This window comes from Primulina tabacum, chromosome 9 (assembly GCF_025594145.1).
Source record: "Primulina tabacum isolate GXHZ01 chromosome 9, ASM2559414v2, whole genome shotgun sequence".
NCBI classification, from domain to species: domain Eukaryota; kingdom Viridiplantae; phylum Streptophyta; class Magnoliopsida; order Lamiales; family Gesneriaceae; genus Primulina; species Primulina tabacum.
In genome coordinates this window covers 19,163,280-19,173,890 of record NC_134558.1, presented here as the reverse complement: position 1 = coordinate 19,173,890, position 10,611 = coordinate 19,163,280, and the positions used below count along the sequence as shown (strand labels likewise).

Here is a 10,611-nt window from a genome sequence, read left to right as displayed (position 1 = left end):
AGTTAAAGAGGGCTTAAAAGATTTGATTTGTACTACTCATATCTCGAAGGTGCATCTTCATTTCGGTAGCTCTTCACATAAGAACTCCAAAGTTAACCGTGCTTGACTTGGCACAATTTTGGGATGGGTAACCTCCTGGGAAGTTTCCCAGGGTGCGTGTGAGTGAGGACATAAGCACGCTGGAAAGACTCGTCTTGATACAGTGAGAACAGTCGTCGAATCTGGGGCGTTACATACATGGTTTTGACACGAAATATGCATACATTTTGACATGTACTCACGTTTTTTATATGTTGCCTAAGGGGATACATGGATCGAAAGCCGTAGGACTCAATTTGTGGCTAGCAGGTGGTCTTCGAAGGTTAAGATCAGATCGAGACTGGTTTGAGTGATGGTGCGGTCAGGTTCTTCCTTGTTCTAAGGCAGGTAATGGTTCAGTCGTGCGTTGTGGGAGGTGTAGTGGTGCAAGGTTTGTTCCGATATGTGGTTCATGCCCTGGTGGGTCTGACACGTGGCTTGGAGTGGTTCAAGCACGCCTGATTGTGGGCTAAGGGTAGATCAAAATGGGTAGACATGGTTAGGGCTCGGTTTTGTGGAATTCGGGTAAAACATGCTCAACAGCGTGCATGGGGATATGGTCCTTGGCTAGGTCCATGCAGGATGATCTAAAGGTGGTCTAGGAGAGGTTGGTTCGAGTCTAGTCCGGGTTGGTTGAGAGTAGGGTAGAGTTTGGCTTCGGAATTTGATTGGGGTTTTGGTTGAAGGGGGTGGCGCTGCGGCGCTGCTCACTAGGCACCGCAGCGCCCGGTCTTAGGCCCTTGTAGCACCGCAGCGCTGCTGCATGACAGTAACGCTACATTGCCAGTGCCTAAGCGCTAGTCCAGTATTTGAGGGGTATTAGGTTTTAACGCTATTGTATCGTTTGGGTATTCATATGTCGTTATGATCGAGATTAGTGAGGGTTAAATTGCGTCATACGAGGTTTGATTAGGAGTCTTTGAAATATGGTTTAAGTTTGGTTGGCTTCGGGTCGAAATTTTGAGTTCCAGGGTAAAATTGTCATTTTACACATGGGTCGAGTTAGCAGTCCTGGCAGTACCCTGAGAACCAAAACTACATGTTTTAAAATGTATATGTTAATATGAACATGAATTTGTATGAAAATACGAAAAAATACGTTGCATACTTGGATTTAAGAAAATGTACGTATATGCATGTTTTTTTTTATAGGTGATGAATACGATGACATGTTTTGAAGGAGGGGAGTTGGTTGTGACTAATACGAACACGAATACGAACATGTAAGTCCAAGGTTTAGTGGATGGGTGATATTGTCGCTGATATCATCTGTCATCGGGTACCACGATTATATGTAGATGGATCCATCATCTAGAGCTGATACGAAAGTCACAACTAATGATCTGAATTCAGTAAAAATAAATGAACAGTATACCTTGATATGATGAGATATGTTATGGATGCGTTTTTGCTTGTACAGGTTATGTTTAGCTCATGCTTTTCAGATCATGAAATGTATTTTAATTACAATACTTTTCACTGTTGCATATTATGTCTATGTACTTGTTATCACGGTTCTGGTATGTTGAGTCTTTAGACTCACTAGGTGTGAATGATGCAGGTGAGCATGATGATGTGGAGACTGGAGGCACCGAAGACTGAGTAAGCAGAACTGGGTGTGTGCACGTTAACCCGAGGGCCATACTTTTTCCGCACATTATATGTTTATGAGTCAGGAGTAAAACATTGTCATTTTTAAGCATTTTACATCATTTTGTATGCTGATGGTTTGACTGGGTTTTGATTGTTACATTTAAGTCCTTTTAAAACCATAATCTATTGATTTGACGAGATTAAAATTATTTAACTGCAGTATTTTCATTTAGTAGTAAATGATCTTTTTTAATATGCATGTGTTGATTGTAATTTTCGAAAATAGCTTAAAAAAATTCTAATAGTCTTTTAGTAGCAAAATTACAGTTGGTATCAGAGCAAAGGTCCTGTAAAGGGTTGTGCCACCGCCAGCTTCAGAAGCTCAGTCGTCAAATCTCAAGTCTGTAAGTTTGTATGTTTTAATTGTTTTGAATAGTCTAGTGCTATCATGTGCATGTTTACATGATATATGTTTTCTAGTGTATTACAGTATATGTTGAGCTGTTTATATGCTCTAAGGATTAAATTTTTTGAAAACTAGATTAAATTGTATGATGGTTTACGTTTATAATTGGACTATATTGCCTCCTAGACGAGCCCCTAAAACGGACAGGCGGGATGATAATCCTGGAGGTGATAGAGGCTTTCCACCTACCACCACCTCCAGGAGACGCAGCTACCCGAGTCCTTGAGGGTATTGCGAGGTTGATGGATCAGGGGCAGCAGGCTCGAGACCCCAGACTAACATCTATGAGCAGTTCAGACGGCTCAAACCGAAGGAGTTCGGCGGTACTTGATAAACATAAAAATTGTACATTAATTAAATGTTTTATAATATAAATATATAGTTTTTTTTATATTAAATGTTTAAATATTATATGTTTTATAATAAATTGTATAAAATATAAGTTGTTGTGTAATTACAAGTTTTTGCTATTTTTTACAGGTTCGATAAAACAAGAATAAACTTGGCGTTGCAAATGAGATTAAGATGATTCTTGGACCTGTAGAAAGTTGATGTTAATATCTACAATATTGGTGTCAAGCATGAGATAAAAATCCTCTCACAATTGGGATCAAATTAAGCAACAAATAAAGTTACCAAAGGAGTGACAGTTTTACCATGCTCTAGTATTTTGACCATATCTCTCAAATTACTTGGTCAAATGATTTGAAAAAAATACCACAACTAGACAACTCAATTATCCACATGTTTCTTTTTATGTGAAGAAGCAAATTCCAAGAAGAAGATTTTCAAAAGTGATGTGTAATATAATATAATATCTTGGAACACCAATGAAGACTTTTGTGTAAAAAAATTATATTTTATTTGTGGTTGTCCCCCCAAATTTGGCTATAAATAGGGGTTCATTGTAATGTATTGAGATATCCCTCATTCTATGAACAAACCTTTGAGTTCATAATATTTCTCTCTATATTTTTCCTTTATTTCTTCATTTAAATATAATTAGCATGTTAATTTCATATTCAAAGTTTTACACTTTGAATAATGAATAGCTAACTTCCTAAAGTTGAGATGAAAAGGTAAAACTCTTGGCATGATAATAAGGTTACTAAAAGGTAAGAATCTATGTTTTATATTATTTAATCATTATTTATTGTTTATGTTATATTTATTTCTTTAAGCATTTTTATACCCTACTTATAAGTGGGAGTTTTGATTTATTGTTGCTATATGTTACACTAAATTCTTGAAACCATTTAAATGTTAGTTTGGTGTTACCAACCATTTAAAGTGGATGCCTTGATTTATTATATATGAATATATTATAATATTGAATTCTTGGAACCATTTAAATGTTTGTTTGGTTTTACCAACCATTTAAAGTGGGAACCTTGATTTACTATATATAAATATATCATAATATTAATTTCTTGGTACCATTTAAATGTTAGTTTGGTTTTACCAATCATTTAAAGTGGGAACCTTGATTCAGTGTTTACAAATTTATATAGCACAATAAATACTTGACCACATTTATAAGTTTTGGTATATATTATATACTTATAAGATAATAATATATAACATAATATAAATATGATTATTTAATATATTGGAACCATTTTATTAAGTGGATTTCAATAATGTTCGTTAATGTTAACTTTATTAAAATACCAAGAGTGGATCCTTTAATCTCAACTACTTAAATTAAAATTTGAACAATTAAAATTTACCCATTAAAGATTCAAACAATTAAAATTAAAAAGAAACAAAAACAAAAACAAAACAAAAAGACATTGTAGTGGACTTGTAATTATCTTAGCTTCCCTGTGGAAACGATATTCGGACTCACCGAATTATACTACTTGTGGACAACCTGCTCTTGGGAGTGCAACAATCAAAGTCGCAACAAGTTTTTGGCGCCGTTGCCAGGGAAGTATAATTTAATTTCAAGTCTATTTAATTTTGTTTATAGTTTATTTTTCTTTATTTAAATTTTTATTGCTTTTGTGTGTTTTTATTTTTTTTGCATTTGCATTTGAATGAGCATTTGGTGACGTACACTTAGTGGTCGACTCATTCGAAATAACCCTTTATTTTTACAAAACATGGCGGAAGAACCCATCCAAGAAAATGAAGATGAAATTCAATCTCAACATGATCATGATAGACGAAGAACACTTAGAGATCACATGAATTCTACACGTACTAGTGCACCTTCATGTCTAGTTTTTCCCCCTGGTGCATCTCATTTCAATTTTAAGCCTGGTATTATCCAACTTTTACCCAATTTTCATGGCTTAGATTCTGAAAATCCATACATGCATTTACGAGAGTTTGAAGAAGTGTGCAACACATATAATGATCTAAATTGTAGCATGAACACCATTCGACTTAAGCTTTTTCCTTTTTCTTTAAAAGATAAAGCTAAAACTTGGCTACAAAATCTTAGATCGGGATCCATTCGAACTTGGGATGAATTGCAACAACAATTTTTGAAAATGTTTTTTCCATCTCATAGAACAAATTCTTTCAAAAGGCAAATCATTACTTTCACTCAAAAACAAGGAGAAACTTTTTATCAGTGTTGGGATAGATACAAAGAATTGCTTAATCTTTGTCCACATCATGGTTTTGAAATTTGGAGAGTTGTTTCTCAATTTTATGAAGGCTTAACACCTAAAGATAGGCAAATGGTTGAATTTATGTGTAATGGAACATTTGAAGATAAAGATCCAAATGAGGCAATTGAGTATCTCGATTCATTAGCTGAAAATGCTCAAAATTGGGACACTATAGGTACAATCGAACCATCAAACAAGATTCAATCTCCTACATCTGGTGGAGGTATGTACACTCTCAAAGATGAACATGATCTTCAAGCTAGATTTACCTCTTTGGCAAGAAAAGTTGAGGCACTTGAATTGAAAAAGAATGGTCAATTAAAATATGTTCAAGAAATTGTGTGTCACATCTGTGATACAAGTGATCATTTTACAAAAGATTGACCCACTTTTCCCACTTTTAAAGAATGTCTCCATGAACAAGCCAATGTTTTGAACAATTTCAAAAGGCCAAATTTTGAACCATTTTCTCAAAATTACAATCCAGGTTGGCGAAATCATCCAAATTTTAGTTGGAGGAATGATAATGCTGCACAATTTTCACAACCACATTTCCAAAATCAACAAAATTTTCAAAATTATGCACCTTATGTTCCTCCACCTAAAAGAAATTTGGAAGATACATTGAATTCTTTCATTGCAAAGCAAGAGTCTATCAATACTCAAACTGCTCAAACCATGACAGATTTGAAAGATACTCTTGCTAAATTTGCATCTGCACTTAATGTTCATGAAAAAGGTAAATTTCCTTCACAACCTCTGCCTAATCCCAAGGATCATCATTCACAAACTGGAACTTCTGGAACTCAATCGATGAATCAGATAAAATCTGTTATTACCCTTCGAAGTGGTAAGGTTGTGGAAAAATCCATTCTTCAACCTTGTGAAGATGATGATAAATCAACTCCAAAGGGTAAGGAAGTGGAACCCATAACTTGCGAAGAGGAGGTTCAATAGACAGTGTCACCACCATTCCCTCATGCATTGAAAAATACAAAAAAATCAAATTTGAATTCTGATATATATGATATTTTTAAACAAGTAAAAGTTAATATTCCTTTATTAGATGCAATGAAAACAGGTACCTATCATATGCCAAATTTTTGAAAGACTTGTGCACTGTGAAAAGAAAATTGAATGTGAAAAAGAAAGCATTTTTAGCCGAACAAGTAAGTGCAATCATTCAAAATAATAATACTTTGAAATACAAAGACCCTGGTTGTCCTACTATTTCATGTATTATTGGAGAACGAAAGATTAAAAAAGCCTTGCTTGATCTTGGAGCTAGTGTGAATTTAATTCCATATTCAGTTTATCAAGAACTCAATCTAGGCGAGTTAAAATCAACTTCGGTAACACTTTTACTTGCCGATAGATCTGTTAAAGTGCCAAGAGGTATGATAGAAGACGTATTGGTCCAAGTTGATAACTTTGTATATCCTGTCGATTTCATAGTTTTAGATACACAACCTATCGAAGCTTGTAATGCAATTCCTGTAATTCTGGCTCGTCCATTTTTAGCAACTTCTAATGCCCTTATAAATTGCAGGAATGGAATAATGAAGTTGTCATTTGGTAACATGACCTTGGAGTTCAATGTTTTTAATCTTTGTAAGCAACCACATGACAAAAGAGATGAAAGTGAAGATGAAAATCTTGTGGAAGAAAACATTCAAGAAGGGAGTATTCGTGATCAATTAGATATTTGTTCAATTGAAATTGTTAAAGAAAATATTGAAATTGATCTTGATGATTTTATCAGGTATCACTCGTTACCAGGATCAGAGAAAGAATTTGATGCAAAATATGAGAACAAAGACGAACCACCCATATTGGAGTTAAAATCCTTGCCAGAAGAATTGAAGTATGCATTTCTTGGAGAAGATGAAACATATCTGGTGGTAATTTCTTCCAAACTAGAAAGTGATCAAGAAGGTAAATTATTTGATATGCTTAAAAGACATAAAAATGCAATTGGTTGGACACTAAAAGATCTCAAAAGCATTAATCCACTAATTTGCACACACAAAATTCATTTAGAAGAAAATGCTAAAACATCTCAACAACCACAAAGGAGATTAAATCTACACATGAAAGATGTTGTGAAAACTGAAGTTCTCAAACTACTTGATGTTGGGATTATCTACCCTATTTCTGATAGTAAGTGGGTAAGCCCAACACAAGTAGTTCCAAAAAAATCTGGCATCACAGTGATAAAAAATGAAAAAGGTGAATTGTTAACAAGTCGAGTCCCATCTAGTTGGCGGATGTGTATTGATTATAGAAAATTAAATGACGCCACTAGAAAAGATCATTTTCCATTACCATTTTTGGATCAAATTTTAGAAAGAGTAGCAGGTCATCCATACTACTGTTTTCTTGATGGATATTCAGGTTATTATCAAATTTCCATTGCACTCGAAGATCAAGAAAAAACTACATTCACATGTCCTTTTGGAACATTTGCATTCAGAAGGATGCCATTTGGTTTATGCAATGCCCCAGCAACATTTCAAAGATGTATGCTAAGCATTTTTTGTGACATGGTTGAAAATTGTTTGGAAATTTTCATGGATGATTTAACTGTCTTTGGGAATACATTTGATAATTGTCTTGAAAATTTGGAAAAAGTTTTAAAAAGATGCGAGGAAAAAAGTCTTATTTTAAATTGGGAAAAATGTCATTACATGATTTCTTCTGGAATTGTTTTGGGACATGTCGTGTCATCTCATGGAATTGAAGTTGATAAAGCAAAAGTTGATGTCATTGCCAATTTACCCCCTCCAAAAACCATTAAAGAAATTCGCTCATTTTTGGGACATGCTGGATTTTATCGGAGGTTTATAAAGGACTTTAGTTTAATCTCTAAACCCATTTGTAACCTCTTAACAAAAGACACTGCATTTGAGTGGACTCAAGAATGTCAAAATGCTTTTGATAAAATTATTCGACATTTAACATCAGCTCCTATCATGCAACCTCCTGACTGGTCTTTACCATTTGAAATCATGTGCGATGCGAGTGATTATGCAGTCGGTGTAGCACTGGGTCAAAGAAGAAACTGTAAGCCTTATGTGATATATTATGCAAGTAGAACTTTAAACAATGCTCAAATGAATTACTCCACAACTGAAAAAGAACTACTTGCTGTAATATTTGCATTAGATAAATTTCATTCTTATTTGATTGGATCAATGACTATTGTGTTTACTGATCATTCTGCTATTAGATATTTGTTGACCAAACAGGATGCAAAGCCACGACTGATACGATGGATTTTGTTACTCCAAGAATTTGACATTGTGATCAAAGATAAAAAAGGAACCGAGAATGTCGTAGCCGATCATTTATCGAGACTAGTAACAGGATCATCTTGTGAAATGACACCAATTAACGATAATTTTCCTGATGAACATCTATTTTCAGTTACTACTACACCTTGGTTTGCTAACATAGTAAATTTTCTTGTGACAGGAAAAATGCCACCGCAATGGAGTTCCCAAGATAAAAGAAAATTTTTGAATGAGGTAAAAAACTTTTATTGGGATGATCCGTATCTGTTCAAGTATTGTCCAGATCAAATTTTTCGACGTTGCATACCCGACAATGAGGTAAGTAGTGTCATTAAATTTTGTCATTTAGAAGCATGCAGATGAAATTTTTCTTCAAAGAAAACGGCTGCAAAAATCTTGCAGTGTGGATTTTATTGGCCCACTTTGTTTAAAAACACCCACAAAATCTGCAAGATCTGTGAAAATTGTTAAAAATTGGGTGCGATTTCAAAAAGAAACATGATGCCTTTGAATCCTATCATTGAAATTGAAATCTTTGACTGTTGGGGAATTGATTTTATGGGACCTTTTCCATCGTCGTTTGGATACTTGTATATTTTAGTTGCAGTTGATTATGTTTTCAAATGGATAGAGGCAATTCCATGTCGAAAAAATGATCATAAAATCGTCATCAAATTTTTAAAATAAAATATTTTTAGTAGATTTGGAATTTCTCGAGCCATGATAAGTGATGGGGGAACTCACTTTGTTAATAAACCATTTGCTTCATTAATGAAAAAATATGGTATTACTCATAAAGTAACTACTCCTTATCATCCTCAAACAAATGGACAAGTTGAATTAGCTAATAGGGAGATAAAGCAAATTTTGGAAAAAACTCTTAACTCAAATAGAAAAGATTGGTCTCTGCGACTTAATGATGCACTTTGGGCATATCGAACAGCTTTTAAAACATCATTGAATATGTCTCCCTATAGGTTGGTTTATGGAAAACATTGTCATTTGCCTGTGGAATTGGAACATAAAGCTTATTGGGCGATCAAAACTTTAAATTCAAGCATGGATGATGCCAACAAGTTGCGTAAATTGCAACTTAATGAACTTGATGAACTCAGAAATGACGCGTATGAGAATTCAAGGATTTATAAAGCAAAAATCAAATCATTTCATGATAAAACAATTATTAGAAAATCTTTTGAGATTGGTAAAAAAGTTTTGCTTTATAATTCTCGACTTCACATATTCTCAGGAAAATTACGATCAAGATGGACATGCCCATATGTTGTAAAACATGTGTATACTTATGGAGCTGTGGATATTGAAAATCCTAAAAATGGTGATATTTTTAAAGTAAATGGACAAAGGCTTAAACCATTTTTAGAATATGAAATCTTTCAAGAAGAGTTTATTTCCCTTTCTGATCCTTGATTTTTTTTTGTTGCATTTAAGTTTGTTTGTTTTTATTTCAGGTTTTCTTAATATTTTTATTTTCCCGGTTAAATGGCGGATAACGGTACTCCGTGACTCTCATAGTCGGTTAAATCAGTTTCCCACAATTGCTGATACAAAAATAAAAAAAAATAATTTTTTTTCTTTTCAAAATGGATGAAATTCTCTCAAAAATTTGTAAATATTTTCCCTCTGTTTCTGAAAATGTTATAAGAAAAATTTATGCAGGAATGTGTGAAAGATTGAGATTGCTAATGCAAAAAGAAATTCCAGAAGATATTCGTCTTGTAATAGAAGTTAAGGTCCGATTAGGAGGAGAAGTTCCACAATCATTGCTCATTCGGTATTTGCCTGGATTAGGAAAAAGCACTTATGCGAAAAAACGAAGGGCCAAAAGTTTAGGGGTTTGTCATAAGTGTGCAAGATGGACTTGTGACAAACGATGCAGATCTTTGGGATGTGTTTCCAATAACATAGAAGATAAAATTGGTTTCATTAAGAATGGGCTGAGTAAGGAGTCTTTAGATAACATCTTATTGACTCTTGAGACGCATTCTAGTGGATATGTGCATATTGAACTTCTCCGTTTATGGAAACAATTCCAAGATGAGCGTCATAGTCTTGGGAATCCGACTAAAAAAGACCCTGTTTGCCAATTTATAAGAAAATTGGATGGGAAGTATATCCTCGACTCATAGAAGGCGTTGAAGCCGTTTCTGGACGTAAAACCAGAGGAAAATTGTGAGCCACAATCACACTACTGTTTATATGCATGTGTGTCATTATTGTTTTTACTATTTATTCTGTTTACAGCTGTGACCCATAGTTTTGTCATGATAACATATTGCTCCTATAAAATCTCTCATCTTTCTCTCTATTTTCGCATAAAAAAAAAAGAAAGTAAAAACATGGCTGGATCCTCTGCACAAACATTGAAAAATATTTGTGTATTTTGTGGGTCGAGTCCTGGAAAAAATGAAGTGTTTGTAGAAGCAGCGAATAATCTTGAAAAGATATTGGCTGAGAGAAAAATTCACTTGGTATATGGGGGAGGTAATATTGGGTTAATGGGATCTGTTTCAACATCTGCTCATCTTAGAGGTAGTCAGGT

General features: G+C 34.1%; 1 non-coding gene across 1 annotated transcript; it reads right to left on the bottom strand.

Annotated features, from left to right (window-relative positions):
* Nucleotides 1–4,660: 4,660 nt before the first annotated feature.
* LOC142504692 (small nucleolar RNA R71) lies at nucleotides 4,661–4,769 on the bottom strand. Its single transcript, XR_012804316.1, has one exon. It is a non-coding gene; the product is annotated as a small nucleolar RNA R71 (small nucleolar RNA).
* Between the last annotated feature and the right edge of the window lie 5,842 nt (nucleotides 4,770–10,611).